Raw genomic sequence first — 16,000 nt, forward strand, 5'->3', positions numbered from 1 at the left:
TAATCTTCAGCCAATCAATTGTTTATGGGCAGTTGTGTTGTGCTTCTATCCTTGGCTATTATAAATGATGATGTTAAGGACATTGGTTGTAATATATCCTTTAAAGTTTTTGTTTTCATTTGTTTCAAATTTAGAAATAAAACTGGAATTGCTTCAACATATAATGCTTCTATTTCTAGTTATCTGAGCACTGTCCACACTTTTATAATAGTGGATGCATCAATTTATATTTCCACCTAACAGTATACCTGGGTTCCCTTTTGTAAACATTCTTATTAAAGTTTGTCATTTGTAGACTTTTTGTTAATAGCCATTTTGGTTGCTCTGAGAATATATTTCATTCTGGATTTGATTTATATTTTCCTAAGATTAGCAACTGTTATGTATCTTTTTATGTTCATGAAAATCAGCCACATGTCTGTTTTTTAAAAGTTTCCATGAAGATCCTTCAACTATTTTTAAGTTGGGGTCTTTGTTTTTTAAATACTGAGTCTAATATGCTATATATATATTATGGATATTAACACCTTGTTGGTCTCATTGTCTGAAATTTTTCCTTCTATTCTGTGTGTTGTCATATGTCTTGTGGATAGATTCCTTTACTCTGCAAACGGTTTTGCACTTCACATTTTTACAAGAAGTAGAATCCCTGTATCACATAGTACATATATTTTTTCCTCAATAAACTATAAACTGTTATTCATAGTTTTGTTTATTTTTCTATTTTTTTTACATAGGAGAAACATCAAAAATAAATATTGCTATGATTTACCTCAAAGTCAGTCCTGCTCATTTTCTTGGTCATTAATTGTGTATTTTCAGGATTTACATTTAGGAAATTAATCCATTTGTATATTAGTTTTTATTCTATGGAAGGAAGTGCTCTTACATCTTCCTTTTACATGTAGTGTCCAGTTTTCTGAGAACTACTTGTTGAAGAGACTGTGTTTTCTCTGTTGTATACTCTTACCTACTTCATTGTAGACTAATTGATCATATGTGTGTGAGTTTATTTTAGGACTCTCTATTTTGTTCCATTGAATGATGTGTCCCTGTTAGTGCCATATTTTGATGTTTTGATTACTGTAGCTTTGTAGTATGTTCTAAAGTCAGGAGGATAAATCCCACAGAGTATAATGCCCATTTGTCAAAGGTTATTTCAGAAAATTTGGGTCTTAAAAGTTTTTGCATAAATTTTACTATTTGTCTCCTTGTTTTGTGAAGAAACTTATGGATTCTGTGAGACTAGAAATTTACTAAAAGAAAAAAACAGAAAAATATTATAATGTGGAGAGTAAATCATACAATATTAAACAACAAATATATTGCTGTATAAATCAAAGAAAAAATATATAAACAAAAATGACAACAAAAACAAATTTCATGGGGTATAGCAAAAGCAGTATTAATAGGGATGTTTTTAGCAAAATAATCCCACTTATACAAAAAGAAATATCTCTCTCTTATAACATAATCTTACAACCAAAATATGTAACAAAGTAATAAACAAAACAGTTAGTAGAATGAAAGACACCTGAAAGTTAAGAACATAAATAAATAAAGATTAAAAATAGAAACATTAAACATTATAAATAATAGTTTTTCAAAGATAAATAAAATTGATAAACTATAAACAGACTCATGAGCAAAAAAGAGAATACAGATTGATAAACTCAGAAATAAATGAGAAGTTACAGCTTATATCACAGAAATACAAAGCATCATAAGAGGATACAACAAATTATATGCCAATAAAATGGAAACCCTTGAAGAAATTGACAAATTCTTAGAAAGACATAATTTCCCGGATGGAATGAGAAATAGAAAATATGAACCAATTATCACTAATGAAATTGAATAAGTAATTAAACAAAATCTCCCAAGAAACAAAATTCCAGTCCTAGACAGCTTCACAGGTGACTTCTGCCAAACATTCAGAGAAGAGATATCACCTATACTTTTCAGAGTATTCCAAAAATTTGCAAATGAAAGAAGGCTTCCTAACCCACATTTCCATATCACACTACTACTAAAACTGGAACAAATACCTGAAAAAATTACAGGTTAAATATTACTGATAAGCATAGATGCAAAAATCATCACTAAAATGTTAGCAAGCCAAACAATACATTAAAAGGGTTATACAATATGATTAAGTCCATGTTATCCCAGTGATGCCAAAGTGATTCAATACCTACAAATTAATCAATATGATACACCACACTAACAAACTGAAGAACAAAAATTATATGGTCACCTCAATAGTGTCATAAAATGTTTCAACAAAATCAGTATCTATTTATGATTATATTTCCCCTCAAAGTGGGCATGAGGAAACATACCTCAACACGGTTAAGGTCATATGTGAGAAGATCTCAGCTAACATGACACTCATTGATTAAAAGCTGAAAGCATCTCCTGTAAGAGCAGCAAGAAGACAACAATGCTCACTCTTACCACTTTAATTCAATATAGAATTAGAAATTCCAACCATAGCTATCCATAATAAAAGTAAATAAAATGTAGCTAATTAAGGAAATGACTAAAAGTATCTGTTTGCAGATGATATATTTTAAACAGAAATCCTAAAGATGGCTCGACAAAACTACTAGGGCTTATCAATGCATTTGTTAAAATTACAGAAAGCAACATTAATATACAGAAATCTTGCATTTCTACACACTAACAAGCTAACAGATAGAGAAAGTGAGGGAACTGTCTTATTTACAGTTTCATTACAAAAAAATAAAATATCTAGAAGTGTATCCAACCAACGAGGTAAAAGACCTGTACTCAGAAAACTATAAAATATTTATAAAAGAAATTGAAGATGAAGCAAATAGATGAAAGGATAATTAGTGTTCATAGATTATGAAAAAATTATTGTTTAAATGACAGTACTAACCAAGAAAATACACAAGTTAAATTCAGAGCCTTTAAAAATACCAAGGGCATTTTCAGAAACTAACAATAAATAATTCTAAAATATACATGTAATCAGAAAAGTGTTGAAATCACTATAAAAGAAATAAAGAAAACAAACATACAAAAAACACAAACTACTTTGAGAAAGAACAAAGGGGATGTATCACAGTGCCTGATTTTAAACTATAATACAAAGCTACGGTAATAAAAAGAATATGGTATTGGAACAGATCAAACAGAATAATGGAACAAAACAGAGTGCTTAAAAATGAAATCACACAATATGGTCATTTAGCCCATTACAAACAAATGAATATACAGTGGGGGAAAGATAACCAACAGGCACATGAAAACGTGCAACAACACTAACCATCAGAAAAATGCAAGTCCAAAACACAATGAGATTTTATGTCAGTGCTGTCAAAATGACTATTATGAAAAAGATAACAAATATAAGTGTTGGTGAGAATGTAAGGAAAAGAACCCTGATGCACTGCTGGAGTGAATGTAAATTTCTGCTGCCACTGTGGAAAACAGTATGGATTTATATCTAAAAATTAAAAATTAAATATGATCCCACAATTCCATATCTGCATATTTATTCCAAGAAGATAAAAACACTAATTAGAAAAGATAAATTCAAACCAATTTTCACTTCAGCATTATTTACAATATCCAGGAAATAGATGCGAATTAATTGCTCAACAGTAGACGATGGATAAACAAGATGTGCATTTATAGTATATTAATATACCCATCTATTAAATACAGATTTATCTATATTTATAGATATATATATACAGATATAGATAGATAGATAGATAGATAGATGATAGATAGGTAGATAGATAGATAGATAGATAGATAGATAGATAGATAGATAGATAGATAGATAGATAGATAGATATAAGCACACAAACACATAAAAATTCAAAGGGTTATTCCTCAGCTATAAAAAGAATAAGTTCTTGTCATTTGCAACAAATGTGTAGAACAAGAAGGTTATATGCTAAGTGAAATAAATCAGAGAGAGAAAGACAAATGTTACTAATTTTATTTATATTTGGAATTTAAAACAAACAAACATAACAATACAGAAAAGGAGTTATAGATATAGAAAGAAACAGGTTGTTAACAAGAAGGAGGGAAATAGGGTGAAGGAAAAGAAATAGTTGTGGAAATTTAAGAGAGAAAAATTTCCAGTTGCAAATTAAATGAGTTAGGGACAAGAAATGTACTATATGGGGAAGAGTCAATAACTGTGAAATATCTTTAAAGAGCAACATGTTATATCTAGATTTATTCTGCTGATCAGTTTGAAATTTATTACAGTTTGCAAACAGTAGGTTGCGTAAGAGAAACTAACATAGTGTTATAGATTAATAGTACACTTCACAAACAAACAAACATAAGTATAGAAAAAAACATATTTGTAGTTAATAGAAGCAGGGGTTGGGAAAGGAGAATTAGATTAATGCACTCAAAAGTTACAAATCTCCAGCCTTAAAATAAACATGTTATAGGGAGACCGCAAAGTAACATGATAAACACAAGTAATACTGCTTTATGTTATATATGAATGTTGTTAAGGGAGTAGACCATAAGATTTCTCATCACAAAAAAAAAACCAAATTGTATATCTTTATTAATGTATCTAAATGAGAAAATGAATTCTTCCTATAGTTGCTATGATATCTATTTCATGATATATGTAAATAAAATCACTTTTCTGTGCACCTAAACTTACAAAATATTTTATGCCAATTATATCTCAATAAAAGTGGAAGGAAAAATGGAAAGGCAATGATCATTTTTTCCATGCCATTTCTCATGATTGTTTTTGCAGCAAGTAACCTTGAGTCATGATGAATTTAACCGAGGTAAAGATACTAATAAATAAGTGATTCTAATCAATAATTCCTAAAGATACTAATAAAATTAGTGTTTTCCCATGACTTAAACTTTCTTCATGATAACAGCCCACTGCTTCTGTAGGCATCAAAATTTTACACTGTGTATTCATCTGAGATTAGGGAATAGGTATAAAATTAACCCTGGCTGCTTTTGCTGTAAGTGATAATGTTCACTGTCTCTGACCAAGGGTCTCATATCCCCAACAGCATCTACAAGAAAGGAACATGCTCAGGTTGCTAAAAATCTCAGCATGGTAAAATCTCAGAACTCCTACACTTCTTAACAGTTTGGCAATGAGAATGCAATACTGACAAAGACTTGATTTTGGATAACAATGTGGTGTTTTCCCATGGTTGCATTAGGGGTTGTGAGGAGAATCCCTGTGATCCACAACAACATTCTTGCTCAAGTGCTGGGCAAAGAAGTGTAAATATTCTGCATTATTAGGACTGAGCACTGCTTTCAAACTAATGACTATGATCTCTACTACAGGTAGTCTAAGGAAAGAAAGGTTATTGCAATTTCTAGGTGAACGGGAATAAGTCTGTGTTTCAGTCTCCATAAATAAGTCAAGGGGTGTTCAAAGCCAAAATAAATTGTATCAACAATGAGAATGAAAAGAAAATATCTTAGACATATGCTTAATTTAAAAAGGAGACACAGTCCTGTGCTGGGCTCTGGGGACTGCAAAATGTATATGCCTCTCTCCAGTTCAAGGATTCAGTGGCTTAGCCCTAGCATCGACTCGGGATTCAGTGAACAGGTAACAATTAGTATACTGGGAGAAATATAATCTACCTCTTCCTGATCTGAAGAAAATCTGGTGGCTCAATGAAACTCTTAATTCACAGATTTCCTGCCAGATGCAGAAGAATAATTCACTGATGACTCAAATGAGACAAACTTAGTTACTGCTTAACAATCCATCTTCACACATACACACAATGGTAGACAGATTTGTAGTATTTAGTGGGAAGAATTCAGTGGGCAGAGCTCAGAGTATAGTTTTCAAAGCACCAGCAAACTTTTGTACTTTTGCCAATAGTCTATATTATCCCAAGTAGAAAACTACAGATGGACAAATAATATTCTACTTTAAGATTTCTAATTTTGAAATTAAACTGTAGTTTTTGACTTATCAGTATATAACCTTGTTAAGATGATCACGGTAAGACACACTGTCTGAGAAGAGAGCTGGAATCTAGCTGCTGAACCAGCCCATCTGAACCCCAGACTGCTAATGTAAACAACAACATAACCACCAATAGATTTGAGCTGGAAAACTTAAAACCTTCATATTTCTGTTGTAGGAAAAATACTGCTGTCCAGAACCAGTTCTCCTGCTGCAAGTGGGCTCTTTTCTTCTCTTGGTAAAGGTCATATTGGTGGGATGTGGCTAGAGCTTACCTTTGTCCATTTGCCCATTCTCCAGATTATCAAAGGCTTTCTTCACAACTGGTGACACATTTTCAGGACTCAATATTGCCATTCCATTATTATTAGCTGACACTGGCTGCATGATTGTGAGCAGAAGCCTTAGGCTCCCTGACCTTGCCTACAATTTTTCCAGCATTACAGGGCATTTCACATTCTGAAAATGCTTCATCTTTATTTTAAATTAATGGAAAATTGTCAGTCTTCCATGAATATTTTATATTTCCTACTTTCTGCAGAAATTTGGTATTCTTGCATTTGGACAAATTTTTAATTCTACTAACCTCAACTCTTTCTAGTCCACACATTTTAGATTGCAATTTAGTTACTGAATACGATCCAACCCAAGTAAGGGTCTAGTATCTCTTAGATACTTCCTGTGTGAAAGTTAGAAGGGGCACAATTTATGTGGGGTGTATTAACCTACTTTAAATGTTTGTAATGGTACTATTCCTTCTGGACATAGCTATGATTCTAAGAAGTAAATTAATTAGAAGACAATATTGTTATTATTATGCGGATGAGAATCATTTATTTTGGTTTGGGTGGTTGTGGAAGAGACAGGAATATATCCGGCAAATGAGAATGGAATGCTTTAGTCCCCTGGAGACATGAATTAAGAAGATAATAATACTTTGTCTACTTTACATACCTCCAATTTTTGTAATTTGTGACTAGTCCTTGGTTTATGAAAAGAGCTAGTTTGTGGTGAAGAGTAAAGACCATAACGAAATAATTTGAAAACTATGAGAGTTTTGTTGTTTCAGAAAGTAGATTTTGCTTAAAGTCAACATGTATTTTTCACTCACTAAATACTAAAATGCATCCTGTGTCATGTGATGTGCTTACTGTGCTGGTACCCAAGATATACAAGGAAAGGGGGATAGACAGAAAACATCTGGAGGAGGTGGTTTCTGTGCTGAGACTGGGAAAGTCTAAGTAGGTAAAAGAAGGACATCCTAAGTCCAAGGTTGAACTGGAACAAAAGTTGTGATTTGTAGTTAATATGGTTGACAAGCATTTGCCTGGATATAAATCCAGATTCAGTGAAACATATGCCAAGGTAGTCAGTTGCCAGATCTGTAAAGAAATGACTAAACTATGTTGAATTTATGGGCTTAGATTTGGAAAGGCAATAAGAGCCAACCTGAGTATGTAAGCTTGTCTTTGGCTGCAACATAAAAGCAACATAAATTATTCACCAGAAAATAAAGTGTAGACTCCTGAGGGGAGGATATGAAAGCACAAATTGGAATGCTTTGAAAACAGCACAAAGAAGACCATAGATAAAATTACTTCTTAAATTCTACCACATGCTGAATGTGCCATCTGAGAATACATCATGTGACCTTTATTATTCCAGGGATGACATAAAAGAGACCATGATCCCGGGGCCATTTCCTGCATTTATCTCCTGTTCCAACCATTCCTACCTTAAAACTTTTAATGTTTTCCAGGATGAACCAGAAGCCACTTAGAACTTTTCCCGCTCTAAATATTTTAGTCTTTTCCCATATTCTTCCATTTTCTCTTCTTCCATTACAAGAAATTATTCAAATTTACTTCCACATTGTTCCATCAGATGATCATATCAATCAAATATCTCTTTTTTCTTTAAATGTTAACTTAGTCTCCCACTTTAATCTTAAATGTATTTTAAGAAAACAAGGAAACACAGTTACACATGTATATTTATTGTTCAAATAAGAAAATTGCAAATATTTGTCGACATTTGCCAACATCAATTTTAATCTTTGTTATCCTGCATAAACTCTTAGTCCTCCGGTAGATCAGTTGTAATTAGGATGACGTTCATAAACAGCAGTTGGCTGATGAATAGGCCGTGAAAGAGAGTTAACTGATATCAGCTATCACTGGCACTTGAAACCTTGGGTTGCTCTCTCATTGAAGTTTAGAAAAAGGACCTTCATTGGCCGATATGTTGTGATATTTATTTGGAAAAGTAGAAGGCTCCACCATCAGTCCAAGATAATTTCTCTGTATGGGAGATAAGTTGCTGTTCTGAGAATTGGAAGTTGTAATTGTAATGAAATTCACAACACGGCCATTTGCTTAAGTGTAGCTTCTTTGTGAGTGCATGTGGAAAGTGGTCAACTGATTTAAAATACCGCATTGATCCACTGCAATTTCTTCTGGTGGTCTAAATGACATTGATGATGCAGGAGAAAAATCACCTCTCATCGGGGTATTTGTATCACAAATTATGTGGCTAGTAGAGGGCTTTCTTATTAGAGGCATGTTTAAATTTCAGAAGGTAAAATTGCACTTTCTCCACTAGTGTCAGCCACAAAACCAGAATTATGATTATCCAAATTACCCCCTGCTTTAAAGTGCTTCTTGTTGAAATCTTGAGCCAATGAAGATACCAGAGAATCATTTTTAACCCCAACTCTTCTTTTTATTCTCACTAAAAGCTGGGGACAGCCTCGTTTAAAGTTTGGATTAAGATAGAACTGCAGCTACAAACAAAGGAGAAAGATTTTAGTAAAAATTTCAACCAATATACAACACTAAAATAAGCCTACTGTATAAAACCTCATATTTCACACTTACTATACAAAGATAATATCATCAAAATATGAACACTCCTGACAATTTTTTGAAATTCCTTATTTGGATAATACACATTTAAATATTATAGTCATCAAATTAAAAACATTAGCATTTGCCGTAACGGTGAATGCCCCTTTTTAAAAGCAGCTTTAATACCTTTATTTTGATTTATGATACGATTCATAGATTCTAGCAAAGTTTCTCATAATCTTGAATACTTAATGCACTGTACTCATTTTAGAAAAAATAAAGAATTTTAGCCTTAGTAGTTTTATACAATTTTCAAGATCTAGCTTTACATTTATATTACCATAGATTGATGTACAAAATAAAATTTTCTATATAAGTTATGAAGTGGTGACTAAAATTTCTGAATACCTTGCTTAAAACACAGACTTCTTTTTCTTCTGCCAGAAATTCAGCTAGACAAGTAGGATCTTTGAAAATTCTGCCACAATTAACTAAACCCAGTAAAGGTTAAGCTGTCTAAGTAAGCTTATCATACTTCCAGTTTCAAATATTCTGAAAGGGGCCTTTCTTTCCAAAACTTCCTTCTTAAAGACAACTTCATCGATCACTATGGAAATTCCATTATCATCCCACCAGATGGATTGAAATTGGTCACTCTCAACCATTTTCCAGAGTTTTCTTGGAAATGTCAGAGAATGAAAATCATTATCTTCATCTGGTTCAGAGACACAATGTGTGTAACATGGTCTTTTTCTCAAGGATTCTTCACACAAAGCATAAGAAGCATTTTCTTCAATCATAGACCTCAAGTCCAGTTCCCCAGAGAATGTTTGATCACACAATAGAGATCTACAGGACTTTCCTGAACAAGTTGGTCCATCTTTAGGAGACACATCTTGAATTTCTGAAGAAACATGTGCCATCTCAAATAATTTTTTCTACAGCTCCTTTTCTAATCTGCATGATTTTGAGCACTGCAGCTTCAAATGCTGCTTTGGCAGGCCTGCACACATAAACTGCTAGGCCATCACAGTGGTTCTCAACCTGAGAAGCTGTGACATCACAAAATCACTGGTCTCCTAGCAAACCAAGTGTAACTTTCAGCCAGTATTTACTTCTTATTCATCCAGTTAAAATGAAACATATAGGATGTTTATTTTTACAGTGTGATCTGCAAATATTATTCCCACAAAATCTTTCTAAATAAATAAAATTTGGGGTCTAGGAAATAAAACCAATCTCCTTCCTTTTGTACACAAATTTATACCAGATTGGTGAACAGAGTATAAATAATGCACTAAATAAATAAAGTAATTTTAAAGTTTTGGAATTTAAATTGAAATTTGTGTAAAAACTGTACAAAAATGTTATAACTATTTCATTATCATTTGTAATTAAAATTAAAAAAATTTGATTTGGGCATGGAAGTAGTTATTTATCTGTGTGCTTTACATTAAGTAGCTCTATATTCAAAACATGAGCAAAATAAATATCAGTTTATTTGGTATGTTTATAAATAAATGGTAAATATTTATAAAATAAAATTAGATTAAAATAATCAATCAAAATAAGGAATCCCAATGGGGGGAAATTTTTTTTTTCAATTGTAATTCAGCATTATAAGTAAAACGATTATAATTTAATATTCTAATTTAAAATTACAAAAGAGAATATCTTATGGTATAATTGCAAATGTTTATTTTTGCCATTCTTTCATTCAGAGGTTTTTCATGTCCCTACAAATAATAAATTTCTAGTCATCTTTATAGTCCACATTTTGTGGCTCCTGTTAAGTGTTCCAAAATGATGTTGATAAATAAATTTATGCACAAGTTACTGGGTTCCATACACAGTGCCTCCATTAAGGGGCAAACAAACAAACAAACAAATAACAGTATATGTGTTTTGTTGTGGATAAACCAGCTAAATACATTTTAGGGAGCAATTTGCTTCTCAGTCCTGAAACAGTTGGCATTCTTAGTATAATATGGCATTTTAAGGCAAGTATTTTGTGCTCTAATTGTAAATAATAGCTATGTTCTCTATCAGTAAACTCTAGTAAATCCAGTTCTACCAAAAGTTATATTCTTTATTTAGAAATAACTTCCATTAAACATAAGTCAAATTCAAACTTACACATAAAATTTTTAAATAAATAAATGTACACTCAAGCTACAATGTAATTTTTTCTTCAGTATATGGATATTCCATTCTAAATAAATATTAGCAACCTGAATTCATGACATATTATAAGTATTATAAACTATAGTTAAGTGGGATTTTGTCCTGATTCATTAATATTATTTAACACCTACAAATCAATAAATGTGATATCATCCCTGAAAAAACAAAGAATAAAAAAATAATAATCTCAATAGATGTAGGAAAATTATTGACAGAACTTAACTAATTTTATATGAAAAAAATTCTTAACAAATTCACTCTAGGTAGAATGTAACTAAACATAATAAAAGCCATATATGAAAAAAAATATGACTAACATCAAGCTCAATGTTAACATACAGGAACGTTTTCCTCTGGATCAGTAATAAGAAAAAGTAGCTTATTCTCACAAGTCTTAAATTACACTACTAGAAGTCCTAGACAGAACAACTAGTCAAGAAAATAACATAAAAGGTGTCCAAAATTTAAAAAACAGTAAAACTTTTACGGATGACATAATTTCACATAGATAGGAAACTCCATAGACTCCTCATGTGACTGTTAGAAATAATGAACAAACTTATTAAACTTAAAGAATTCAAAATCAATATACAAAAATCAGTTGCACTTTTATATACTAACAACGCATTATGAGAAAGAGAAATTAGGAAAACTATTGTGTGTACAATTATATCAAAAAGATAAAATAGGAATAAATTTTAAAAGTGAAATAAAAGAGGTAAACATAAATCTATTAGTAACAGGTGCAAGAATTATAAGTAAACATAATAAATAGAAAGATATTCTGTGCTCATGGATTGTATGCAATGTGAAGAAATATACTAATATATATTTTACACTATCAATCTTCCCAGCACTGCTTATTGAGGACAATGCCTTTTCATCATTTTATGATCTTGCTTCATTTTTTATGGGTTAATTGATCATAAGTTTTAGTGATTATATCTGCTTACTCTATTCTCTTCTATTCATTGGTGTCAGTTTTTAGCCAGTATCATGTTGTTTTAATTACTAAAGCTTTGTAGTACTGTTTAAGATCAGAGAAATTTACACTAATAGACATAATACATTTTTCAAAATTATATTCACAACTAATGATTTTTGTGGTTCCATAAAAATTATGAAATAATTTGTTCTATTTAATTGAAAATTCTCATGAGTATTTTGATATGAATCACACTAAATTTAGATTGCTGTGGGTAGTATGGTTGTTTTAAACATATTGTTTCACAACATTAACATAAAAGATCTTTTCACTTCTTTGGATCAGTTTTAATTTCCTTCATCTATGTTTTCTATTATTTAATGTATAGGTTTTCATCTTATTTGTTAACTTCATTTCTAGGTATTCTTTACATATATATATAATTTTATACATAAAATTTTTAACACATTTCCTACACACATACAGCAGTCAGAAGGCAGTGGCAAGACATATTCAAAGTCCTGAATGAAAGGAAGCTGTAATTTAGGATAATTTATCAAGCAAGGCTATCCCTTGGAATAGAAGGAGAGATAAATAACTTCCACACCAATAAATACTAAAAGAACATAGCAACAGAAAGAAAATTATGAAAGATGTACTCTAAATACAAAAGAAGCAGGATGCTATATAAAGGAGAAAAGCATAATTAGACAGGCTATAGCTACAATGACTTACAACAGAATAAACATGATGTTGTAAAGCAGGACATCAAAATTTTTAAGGGTCAGAGAGGTAAACAGGACAATACAGAGTATTTTCTTCTTGTTTCTGTTCTCTGTAGAATGGGTTAGAATTTTTATTACTATCAGTTAAAATAAACAGATATATTAATGGGCCCATATACATACAAAAATGGTAAGTATAAGTCAAAAGCTTACAATGAACTCACAAAACCAAAAAGAAACCAAGATAATAGAAAGTTTTCATGCCACAGAAAGAAAAGAAAATGAACGAAATGAAATACCAAATCAACTGGAAACTGAAGTTCAAAATGGAAATAATCACCCGCCTATCAATAATTATCACAAATGTTAACAGAATAAGTGCTTCAATCAAAAGATCTATATTGTCAGATGGGATAATATAACAAGACCCTAAATTATGAAGCATACAATAGACCCACTTTAGGGAGAGGAACACACATCAATTGAAAGTCAGAGGATGGAAAAATATATTCCATGTAAATGGACATGACAAGAAAGCAGGACTAGCAGTACTGATTTCACTCAAAATAGACTTTAAAACAAAGGCCATAAAGAAAGATAAACAAGGACATGCTATAATAATAAAGTGATGAACACAAAATTAGGGTATTATACACTTTCAGATATATGCACTCAATATTGGAGCACCTAAATACATAAAGCAAACACTAATAGATAAATAGGGAGAAATTGATGGTAAAACAATCATAGTAGGAGACTATAACACCCCATTACCATCATTGGAGTTGTCTTTCAGACAGAAAATTAATAACTGAACAAAGACACTAAAACATAAAACAAGATATTAGGACTAGGTTGATATTTTCAAAACAGTACATCTCCCCAAAACAGAATATACATTATTTTCCAGTGCACATGGAAAATATTCTAGGAAAGATTATATACTCAGACACAGAAGAAGCCTCGAAAATTTAATAGGATAAAAATTATTTCAAGCATTTTTCCTGAATATAATACCATGAAACTAGAAAGAAATCACAGAAAAACCAGCGAAAAAAAAGGACACCATGTAGATTAAACAACATGATTCTAAAACAAGTAGGGGTGTGATGAAGTTAAAGAAGAAATTAAAAAGTACCTTGAGAAAAATGACAGAAACACTACACAAAGTCTATGGAATACATTTAAAGCAGGCTTAAGAGGGAAGTTCATAGTGACAAGGCTCTCCTCAAAGTAGAACAGCAATTTCAAATAAATAATTTAACGTTATATGTAAAATAATCATGAAAAGAAGAGCAAACAAAACCAAAAGTCAGCAGAAAGAGGGAAATAATAATGATCAAGGATAAAAGAATTCATATAGAGACTAAAAAGTAGAAAAAAAATTAAACTTTTTGGAAATAGCAAACAATATTGACAAAACTCTGGACAGGAACACCAACAAGAAAAGCGAGAGAACACAAGAAATATATGAATTGAAAATGGAGAATCTACAAAGAGTACAGCAAATTTGCAAAATTACATAAGGGACTACCATGAACAACTGTATGGAAACAAACTGGATTACTTAGAAGAAATGGAGAAGTTTCTGGGAACATTCAGCCCACCAATTTGCATCAAGAAGAAATTGACCATTTTAACAGACATATCACCAGAAATGGAATAGAATTATCAATAAAATAAAAAAAATCTCTGCAAACAAAATTTCAGAACCAAATGGCTTCACTGGGGAATCTGACCAAACATACAGAGAAAAATCCAAACCAGTCCTCCTCAAACTCTTCCAAAAGATTGATATGGAGAGAGTAACTCCCAAACTCACACCATAAGGCCAAGATCAACCTGATATCAAAACCAGACAAAGACACTACCCTAAAAGAATATTATAGGCCAATATCATTGAGAATCATAGATGAAAAGTCCTTAAGAAATTATTAACAAACAGAATCCAACAGCATGTTAAAAAAGATCATAAATCATGATCAACTTAGATTCATCCCAGGAACACAAGGATGGTTTAACAAATGTAAATCAATCAATCAATTTTGATAAACCATATCAACAAAAGAGAGGACAAAAACCAGATGATCATCTCAGTAGATGCAGAAAAAGCATTTAATATATTTTAACACTTATTTGCAATAAAAATTCTTATCCCAGTGGACATAGAGGGACCATTATCAACATAATGAAAGCTATTTATGACAAACATATAGCCAGCAAAATACTCAGTGCTGAAAAACTGAAACCCTTCCCACAAAAATCTGAGACAAGACAAGGTTGCCAATTCTCACAATTTCTATTAAATATAGTCTTGGAAGTCCTAGCCACAATGATCAGGCAAGAAAAAGAAATAAAAGGATTCAGACTGGAAAAGAAGAGGTAAAATTGTCATGGTATGCAGTCATGACACTATACAAAAGAAACTGTAAAAGCCTCACAAAATATTACATAGGCTAATAAAGGAATGGGGCAAGGTAGCCAGAATAATGTACAAAAATCAATTGCGTTTTTTACACTACCAGTGAATCAACAGGAAAACAATGTATACAAAGAACTGCTTTTATAACTGCACCCAAAAGTATAAAATGCTTAGGAATAAATCTGACCAAGGAGGTGAATGACTTATACATGGGGAACTAGAAAACATTAATTGAGGAAATTAAAAAAGATTTTAAGAATTGAAAAGATACCCAATGGTCTTGTAAAGGAAGAGACAATATTTTTAAAATTGCCATATTGCCCAAGGCAGTCCACAGAATTAATGCAAGTTCCTATCAAATTGTGCAAAACTTCTTTTTAGGACTGGAAAAAATGATCCTAATATTTATATACAATCAGAAAAGATTCATAATTTCCAAAGCAATATTGAAGAAAAAGAAAGAGGCTGGAGGAATAACCAGCCTGGTCTCCATACACCATTGCTGAGATAGAAGAAAATCAAAATGACATGATATTGGTAAAGAAACAGGCATATGGACCAATGGAACAGAATACAGAGCCTAGGAATAAATCTACAGGCCTATGCTCAAATAATCTTTGACAAAGTAGCCAAGAATATGACACAGAAAATACCATCTCTTCACCAACTGGTGTTGGGAAAACTAGATAGCAGCATGCAGAGCAAATGAAATTAGAACAATCCTTCTCTCCATACACAAGAATAAACTCAAAATGGTTTGAAGACTTAAATGTAAGGCAAGACACAGTAAATCTCCTAGAAGAAAACATAGGCAAAACACTGTGAGATAAATCTCAGCAATGATCTCTTACAACAGCCTACCAGGCAATGGATATAAGAGAAAAATTAATAAATTGGACCTAGTTAAACTTATCAGCTTTTGCACAA

The 16,000-nt window shown here is 31.6% G+C and overlaps 1 pseudogene; it reads right to left on the reverse strand.

The window, feature by feature from the left end:
* Window positions 1-8,162: 8,162 nt before the first annotated feature.
* Window positions 8,163-9,748, reverse strand: LOC116662087 (annotated as a pseudogene).
* Window positions 9,749-16,000: the final 6,252 nt, after the last annotated feature.

The sequence above is a fragment of the Camelus ferus genome, chromosome X (assembly GCF_009834535.1).
Source record: "Camelus ferus isolate YT-003-E chromosome X, BCGSAC_Cfer_1.0, whole genome shotgun sequence".
NCBI lineage: Eukaryota > Metazoa > Chordata > Mammalia > Artiodactyla > Camelidae > Camelus > Camelus ferus.